The sequence below is a fragment of the Podarcis vaucheri genome (assembly GCF_965113315.1).
Source record: "Podarcis vaucheri genome assembly, chromosome: W".
Lineage (NCBI taxonomy): Eukaryota > Metazoa > Chordata > Lepidosauria > Squamata > Lacertidae > Podarcis > Podarcis vaucheri.
Genome location: NC_138757.1, coordinates 39236124 through 39246123, shown reverse-complemented (window position 1 = coordinate 39246123; position 10000 = coordinate 39236124).

Below are 10000 nucleotides of genomic sequence, written 5' to 3'. Positions count from 1 at the left end.
AGTTATTCTGGGCTGTGTTTCCTTTGCTGAATCATTTGCTTCAAATTCTTCAGGTCGGGCATTGTCTTCTTTATCGGAGAAGACTGAGGCAAAGAAGGCATTGAGGAGTTCAGCCCTTTCTGTGTCCCCTGTTTGCATTTCACCATCTTCTCCTCTGAGTGACCCCACTGTTTCTTTGTTCTTCCTTTTGCTACGAACATACCCATAAAAGCCTTTTTTGTTGCTTTTAACATCTCTAGCAAGCCTGAGTTCATTCTGTGCTTTAGCTTTTCTGACTTTGTGTCTACACGTGCTGGCTATTTGTTTGAATTCCTCTTTGGTGGTTTCCCCCCTTTTCCATTTTTTGTACACATCCTTTTTTAATCTTAATTCAGTTAAAAGTTCTTTAGATAGCCACCCTGGTTTCTTTAGGCACCTTCCATGTTTTCGTCTCATTGGTATTGCCTGACGTTGTGCTTTTACTATCTCCGTCTTAACAAACTCCCAGCCATCATGAACTCCCTTTCCTTTTAGTATTGCTGTCCATGGGATCTCACCCAGCACTTCCCTAAGTTTTATGAAGTCGGCTTTCTTAAAGTCAAGAAATTGAGTCCTAGTATGCTTGGCTGCTCCTTTCCACTGTATAGTAAACTTCAGAAGAGCATGATCACTCGCGCCTAATGATCCTTCCACATCTACCCCACTAACCAGGTCATCAACATTGGTTAGGACCAGGTCTAAAATGGCTGTTCCTCTTGTTGCTTCTCCCACTTTCTGGACAATGAAGTTGTCTGCAAGGCCAGTGAGGAATCTGTTTGACCTTATGCTCTTGGCTGAGTTTGACGTCCAACAAATATCCGGGTAATTGAAGTCCCCCATTACTACTATCTCCCTTCCTTTTGCATGCTTGGCCATCTGTTCCAGGAAGGCATCATCTATGTCCTCCGTTTGGCTTGGGGATCTATAGTAAACTCCCACAATGAGGTCTCTGTTATTCTTCTCTCCCTTAATTTTGACCCAAATGCTCTCACTTTGGCTTTGAGGTTCTAAATCTTGGATCTCTTCACAGGTATACACACCCCTGACATATAACGCCACTCCTCCTCCTTTCTTGTCTGGTCTGTTTCTCTGAAATAGATTGTATCCCTCCATTATTACATTCCAATCGTGGGACTTATCCCACCAGGTTTCAGTGATGCCTATTATGTCATATTTAGTTTGCTGTACCAAGAGCTCAAGCTCATCTTGTTTATTTCCCATGCTTTGCGCATTAGTGTACAGACATTGAAGTCCATTAATCATTCCCCCGTGTCTCTTATTTAAGGATTTTTTCCTCCCTCCACTAGGTCCGCGTGCTGTTTGCTCCATTTGGTCTATGACATTTGGACTGTTACGGCTAAAATCTGGGTGCGGGGTTACTCTGCCACCCAGCTCATCGGACTAAGTCCGTGGGTCCCTGCGGAAGAAAATGAGCTCAGCCGGACACAGGAGCAAACTGCAGAAGATCCAAGTTTATTGCGCAACAGGTTCAAGACGAGATTGAACCCAGAGAAAGGGGTGACATGAACTTTTGAAATTTCCCTCCATATCCCAGAATACAGTGCATGAAACGTCACGAATACATTATGGGAAGGTTGGGTTTCACAAGTTACATCATGAATATACTTTACACGTCATGAATACATTATGAAAAGGTGGGATTACATTAATTAGCATTTTCGGATGAGGGAGGGGGGATATGCGGAGCGGCAAATATACATAGATACACATTTATTGAGTACCGGTGGTGGCAAGACAATGGGTCAGAGATATGCATCGTCTGCCACCTAATATTGCCTAAAGGGAAGGTTTGGCGAATTAAGAAGTTCCTGCGTACGTGACCTGCCGCTTTGGGGATTATGGAAGTAGGGATAGCATCATGGAGTCCACGGGGAACTGAGTTGAATGACACTGAGAGCGAAGAAATCGGAGTTACGGTTGATTTTATATCAATTTCTAAAGATTTCAATGATTTCAAACCCCTTCTGTACTATAGGGCAAAAGCAGAAACAGAATGGATACATTGTAACAGGAGGTCCCTGGTTTCGGATCCACTGTTCTCGCCGTGGGGGGCCGTCAGCAGCTTGTCAGGGGTGAAATGAGGCGTGCAGGAGCTCCCTGAGCTAGCTTCTGCAGGACGAATGCATGGCTGTGATTGGCTAAAGCGGGGCCATAGGAATAAGCGGGGCCTCGGATGTTCCTAGAAGGAAGGGGGAAAGGAGCCCCCCCCCTTCCTTTCCGTATCAGTCCCCCATTCGGAGATAGATTTGCATTAAAGTTCTGTAAGAACTTGCAAATCTTTTCTCCGCACCCTAAATCTCGGTGAATGGGATGTGTGGCTTTATGCAAACCTGAAAGGGACTTGCAAGCCATGCCTCTTACGGTCATTTGCAAGTATAGCAGTGCAGGTAGCTGCATATAGGGTATTATATAAAGAACACCTCTTGTATTTTGTTGCTAAATTACTTGTGGCATTCTCAATAGTGTTTTATGCTTTACACCTAGCAGGAAGGTCTAATTGACTGAAAAATGCAGTTGGTGTTTTGTCCTTCGCCATTTTTGTGTATTTCTCAGGTGTCAAGCTAGCTCTTCTGTGGTCTCACACTGACATAGTGCTACAGCAACACATCCTGTCTGTTGAATCCCCTCGGGGCTTTCATTTAACCATGTTGCCTGGCATTCACCATAGCTGGCACAGGTTTGGGCATCTCGTGAGGGAGATTTCTTCGCCTTGGCCTTTAGCTATGGGATTCCATTATAGGCTGTGGTTTTGCACGCATGGGGGTTGCTCACTTGCACTTAAAGGACCAAAAGGCTAATTGCAGCCTGGATACACGTGCCCAATTCAAACTGAGTCCAATTTGAATTTATCTTGCCCCATGGTTCTCAACTCTTCAAACCAATCTGTTAAAAGAAAACCATTCTTAACAAGGGCAGTTGTCCAAATAAGTCAATTTAACTCTATAAGGGATCATTCCTGCTAAACCAAAGCATATGCACCTTCATGTACCTGGTGTTTTATGGATCCAGAAGCTTGTCCTTGGCAAAACGAGGTTTAACACATTTTAAAATGGATAGGGAAAGTTGGCAGGGTGCCAGGTGGAACAATTAAATGTGGTTATAAGTTGATCTAAACATTGGACTACACAATAGTGTGAGCTATTAGAAAGTATAAAATGCATGAGAATTCTCCATTGGTGTGTAAGCAATAAGACATTAAACATAAAAACAATTACACACAAAAATTGCCCCCCTTTGTGGAAATCACACTGTCAGACACATTTCAACATTCTTACATAATAACACATAATACAAAACAAACTAATTAAATATCAGTTACATATCTTGACACAATTGTGATCTTTTATGCATGTATCTTTTGAATCCTGGAGCACAGTCTTAAGGTTCAAAAGTGAGAAAATGTCCTTGCAATTCAACTCCTCCCCTTAGCCATGAGGGGTTGTTGCTGCTTTTCATCCTTGCACATCTGTAGAAGTGATATCCTGTAAGGGGCAGGGTTTTGGGGCTTAAAGACAGTTAGAAAAGGGAGGGGGCAAAAGGCGAAAAGGATGTCCTTCGGTTTCTGTTGGAAGTTGCAAATAATAAAATCTTAGTGGATTAAACATTTTATTCATTATCACATTTCCATATAATTACTGTTATTATCTGCTAAGTTTGTTTGCTTTCCTTCACTTAATTTTTGTTGTTGTTGTTCTTTTCATATTATAAAATAAAAAATTACTCCACATGTATAGAAAGAGAACTGTAAAAAATACAAAGGTTAAAAAATAAAAAAGAAAGCAAAAAATTAGATTACCAGTTAGATGAAAATGGACTTGACACAAAGACATCAGATTCAGAAAATAACTATTATTAAATAGTACAAAGATATTATCAAAACCACACATATTACTACTGGACTGAAAAAAAATGGAAAAACAATGAGGAAAACTTAAAATTCACCATGTGCTATTCAATAAAAGAACTTCATGAGACTGACTTTCAACATGTGATGAACATGTCCCCCAAAGTAAAACACAAACACACAAAAATGAGCTATGAGGAACCAAAAATAAATAAATGCTAAGACACACAATTAATAAGTAACCTGAAGTAATCTGTTTTGGCATTCTAACATCCCAAATGAAAATAAAAGTGTTTCTTGATGTGACATCAGCTGTAATGTTAATAGCGGAATACTGGGAAATGAGTTAATACCAATAAAATGAATGGCAATTTAAAGTTGTGCAGGTACCTTGCACTAGCCAAAATGACAGAATTAGTAAGAAATGCTCAGGCCAAAGGTAAACAAGTACCATTCCACAAACAATGTTTGGTTGTGCTTCGATTAACTTCATAGACATCATGGAGAAACTGATTAAATAAATGAAAACAGATTATTTGTAACTTAAAAAAATGTCAAAGGCACAAAGAGATAGAGGTCACTAATACAGCAGGGATTCAGACTTGTTTCACAGAACAGAAAGAAAGTTGCTGTGGGAGGAAAAGGGACAAACACTTTGTTATCGGGGTTCACATATCCTGTTAAAAGGGAAAATTATTTCATGTGAGAAGCCTGTCAGGAAATGCTGTTCCTAAAATTCCCAATCAGGGGGGAATGCTTTGATATTTACCTGTGAAAAGAATTTTGCATGTTAAGATTTGGAACCTGGAAAGCTCTTGACTTTTGATGGGCTAGTTTTTTTTTTTTTGTAGCCTTTTGTCTTAAGTAGCCCCTGGAGCAAAGACAGATTAAGGGTGATTTCCCTCAATGGTTCTGACTTTTCTTTTACATTTGGAAGAAACCTCCTCTCCCTCCTTACAGTCCCCCCCCCCCGTCCTCTCTCTCTCTCTTCTTTAGCTGATCTAGCCTCTGTGCATGTGCAGAGTTCATGTCTCAGCAAACCTTTTGTACTATTGAAAATGTTGCATCCTTTGGCTAAATTAACATTTGAATAAGGGAAGGGAAGGGTAAGGAGTAGATTTTGAAAACAGGGTTTGATTTTAAACAAAAAAGAGAAACTCAGCAATTTAAGTATTTACCAAAGCTAGCGATTTCGGCCCAAGCAAACGGGACTGCTTCCTTTATGTACAGGAAAGGGCTAATATCCCTCTGGCCATTCGCGGAACAATCAACCGCTCTCTTATTTATGAGTAAAAAATGGCCAGAGAGTTAGAATTCATAGGAATTTTTTTTTTTTTTAAACATTCTCAGTCATTTCGGCCTTACCATTTGCAGACAAATGGATTGGTCAAGGCTAATTCTACTTGATTATCCATTTGTATGTGCTTAAACTTTGAGTAGACTTTTAAGTCTGATTTTTGTAAATAATAGACAAAATGATAAACACTGTAATCACTTAAATGCTTGATATCACCAGTTCTGCTTCAAACATCATGGTTTTCACCTCTCATCACACCTTTTAAAAAACAAAGAGCCAACCTGGGCTGAATTTCAACTCATCAGCCACAAATTGGGAAAGTTGAAAGGGACCTGGGGTCATCTAGTCCAACCCTAAAATACAGGGTTCATAGCAAGATTTGTACTACCAGAAACACACACATACCTATAGAAATTATCTTTAAAGGAAGATTGAAGTTAACATTTTTCCTAAGATAGGGAGAGGATCTTTTATAAAGCAAAGTTAATTCAATTGATATAACCACTCACAAATAATTACAACAGCCATAGATTTGACAATTTTGTTGAACTTGCAGAGCAATAGTAAGCCTAATCTATGCCCCCCCCCTTGCAGTTTCCTTTAAAGGAAGCTTACTCAGGAGTAAATTTACCTGGCACAGAATAAGAAGGAGAAGGAGGGGAAAAAAAACCCTGAAAGAGACAGAATGAAACAAGGGGGGGGGGGCATTTTCTAAGAAAAGAGGCCAGGAAGTCTTATAGAGACTGATATCAGGAGCCTTACAATAACTCTTCTGTCCAACCAAATCAAAGTTAAAACTGGACTCAGATATTTTCTTAGAAGGAACACCATACTTTCATAGGCATATGCTTAATGAAATACATACACTGCATTTTAGCTTGAGAGCAGTTGGCTCAACTAGGCTTTTGCAGCAGAAACATTAGGTTATCAGCACCTTCCAAAATAAGACTGTAGACTCGCAATCTCAAAAGTTGGGGCAAAGCAAGAGGTGGGGTAAACATTTGCACACTTCATTCTCATTTTCTCTTATTTAGGACTGCTAAGATCCAGCATGACTTCCTTAGATTTAAATTTTGAAGCAAGCTTGCAGTTTAAACTATGCACACTTAAGAAAGGCAGTCTGCCAGAGACAGAAGGAACAGACAACACACATAACGGACAACATGTAAACATACATATTCTCATATATGTATTAACAGACAACACACATAACAGACAACATGTAAACATATATATTCTCATCCTTTAGTTGGTTATTGCAAGGAGATGGGCCACTACCTTTGGCTTCATTAAGTGAAATTAGTAGGAAGGTCCCACATGGTTTTATGAGCCTCCTTGCCTCTTCAAACACACCACCAGGTAATCAGACTGGTAGGGCTCACAACGCTTGGTTGACTGGGTACCCCTTTATAGATGCATGCGTTGCTGTTGTTGCTTTTTTGCTTTTTCCTTTTTTTTGGGGGGGGGGGTGTCTGGGATAGAGAAGGGGAGAAAAGAGGGGTTGATTAGGATTGGTATGTCTAGGGGTTTGGTACGCTTAGTACAGGGACGTATAGTAAAGAGGAGAAGGGGCTTCTAGTTGCCTGGCAACTTCCTTAGTGGGTTTTAGAGAGCTCTAGCTATCCGGTTCCTTGCGTTCCATTTCCTATTTCCTTATTTCCTTATTTCCTATAACCTGGGGTCTCTTTCCACTCTGCCGGTCCTGCCCAATTCCTCATGGGCTATCCCTCCTGGCAACCTCCTACCTATCGTCACATCTCAGGAAAAGGGGCCCTACTGGACGCCCGCGCCATGCAGTGCCAGATCAGGTGGTCCCTGGATAGAATTTCGAACTGAAAATCCCCCTTGCTTTTGGAAGCGGGCTCACGCACGGTTACGTGGCACCGACCAGTGCGGCTGGGATTGGGATAGAAAGCCAGACCCCTTCCTGCCCCCTCCGTAAGGGCGCTCGGGAAGTTCGGAAAGAGAGCTCCAACCCCTTGCTTTCAACTGGGATGCCCGTTGCGGAAAGTCGGCTGTCTTTCCAAGCCGGGTCTCACCGTCTTACTTTCGGACTCCCAATTGGTGCGGCTGGCTGGAGATTTTAAGGAAAAGAGATAGAGCTCAGAACCCCCCTTTCGGGTTGAGCAGCGGTCCACGGTCTCTCTCACTAACCGGACCAAGAGAAAGGCAAGAAGGAGCGATAGAGAGGAGGGCAGAGAATTCAGTTGCCAGGAGACTTCCACCCCCTTCCCACCAGTGCACTGGATTTTCCTTTTTCCTTATACTCACGCGTCTTCTATGATGATCCCGGGATCGATGAATAAGCCGGCTGGATCCCTCTTTGCTCCCCGGCTGAACTCCTAGGGCTTTCGATTACCGCCCAGAAGATGGCTGGGGGTCCAAAAGGATCTTCCCAGGCAAAATGGCCCGGAGCCGGCTGAAGATTTCGGGGCCCCCAGTCAGCAGCTCGGGAGAACCGCAAGCCCCACGTTGGGCAGCCAACTGTTACGGCTAAAATCTGGGTGCGGGGTTACTCTGCCACCCAGCTCATCGGACTAAGTCCGTGGGTCCCTGCGGAAGAAAATGAGCTCAGCCGGACACAGGAGCAAACTGCAGAAGATCCAAGTTTATTGCGCAACAGGTTCAAGACGAGATTGAACCCAGAGAAAGGGGTGACATGAACTTTTGAAATTTCCCTCCATATCCCAGAATACAGTGCATGAAACGTCACGAATACATTATGGGAAGGTTGGGTTTCACAAGTTACATCATGAATATACTTTACACGTCATGAATACATTATGAAAAGGTGGGATTACATTAATTAGCATTTTCGGATGAGGGAGGGGGGATATGCGGAGCGGCAAATATACATAGATACACATTTATTGAGTACCGGTGGTGGCAAGACAATGGGTCAGAGATATGCATCGTCTGCCACCTAATATTGCCTAAAGGGAAGGTTTGGCGAATTAAGAAGTTCCTGCGTACGTGACCTGCCGCTTTGGGGATTATGGAAGTAGGGATAGCATCATGGAGTCCACGGGGAATAATAATAATAATAATAAATTTTATTTATATCCCGCCCTCCCCAGCCGAAGCCGGGCTCAGGGCGGCTAACAACAATCAAATAATCAATCAAATGATCACAAAATCTAAAAATATTTCATTATAAAAATTAATTAAATCAAATTAATGGCAACCAATTAAGCAAAATTCTGTGCAGGTTGCCAGAGGAGGGAGTCAGGCTGCGCCCTGACCAAAGGCCTGGCGGAACAACTCTGTCTTGCAGGCCCTGCGGAAAGATGTCAGGTCCCGCAGGGCCCTAGTCTCTTGTGACAGAGCATTCCACCAGTTTGGAGCCGCAGCCGAGAAGGCCCTGGCTCTAGTTGAGGCCAGCCTAACTTCTCTGAGGCCTGGGACCTTGAGGATGTTATTATTTGCAGACCGTAGGTTTCTCTGTGGGGCATACCAGGAGAGGCGGTCCCGTAGGTACGAGGGTCCTAGGCCGTATAGGGCTTTAAAGGTTAAAACCAGCACCTTAAACCTGATCCTGTACTCCACCGGGAGCCAGTGCAGCTGGTATAATACCGGATGAATATGCTCTCGCAGCGAAGACCCCATAAGGAGTCTCGCCGCGGCATTCTGCACCCGCTGGAGTTTCTGGGTCAGTCTCAAGGGCAGCCCCACGTAGAGCGAGTTACAATAATCCAGTCTGGAGGTGACCGTCGCATGGATCACAGTGGCTAGGTCAGGACGAGAGAGATAAGGGGCCAACTGCTTAGCTTGGCGGAGATGAAAAAATGCCGCCTTTGTTATAGCTGTAATCTGCGCCTCCATAGAGAGGGAGGTATCGAAGATTACACCCAAACTCTTAACGGCCGGTGCTGGCACTAATTGCACCCCCGCAAGAGATGGGAGTTGCCCCCTCAATCCCATATCGTCCCGCCCCAGCCAGAGGACCTCTGTCTTCGAAGGATTTAACTTCAACCGGCTCCCACGTAACCATCCAGCCACAGCTTCCAGACATCTGGTCAGTGTGTCTGGGGCCGAGTCAGGATGGCCATCCATCAACAGATAGAGTTGAATGACACTGAGAGCGAAGAAATCGGAGTTACGGTTGATTTTATATCAATTTCTAAAGATTTCAATGATTTCAAACCCCTTCTGTACTATAGGGCAAAAGCAGAAACAGAATGGATACATTGTAACAGGAGGTCCCTGGTTTCGGATCCACTGTTCTCGCCGTGGGGGGCCGTCAGCAGCTTGTCAGGGGTGAAATGAGGCGTGCAGGAGCTCCCTGAGCTAGCTTCTGCAGGACGAATGCATGGCTGTGATTGGCTAAAGCGGGGCCATAGGAATAAGCGGGGCCTCGGATGTTCCTAGAAGGAAGGGGGAAAGGAGCCCCCCCCCTTCCTTTCCGTATCAGTTGATCATCTTCATTAATTGATAGACTCCTACCTTCAGGAGCACTGTCTCCCTCCCCCACATTAGTCAGTTTAAAGCCCTCCTGATGAGGTTTCTGAGATTTTTGGCAAAAACATTTCTCCCAACCGTTGTGAGGTGCAGCCCATCACTTGCCAGAAGTCCATCTTCAAGAAACTGCAGTCCGTGATCTAAGAATCCAAACCGTTCCTGTTTACACCATTTGCGAAGCCAGCTGTTCACTTCCACTATTTTCCCCTCTCTCCCTGGGCCACGTCGTTCAACTGGGAGGACAGACGAGATGACAATTTGTGCATTTAGTTGCTTCAATTTCCTGCCGAGAGCCTCGTAGTCTCTTTTGATCTTCTGGAGGCTATTGCTTGCAGTGTCATTGGTTCCCACATGAACCAAGA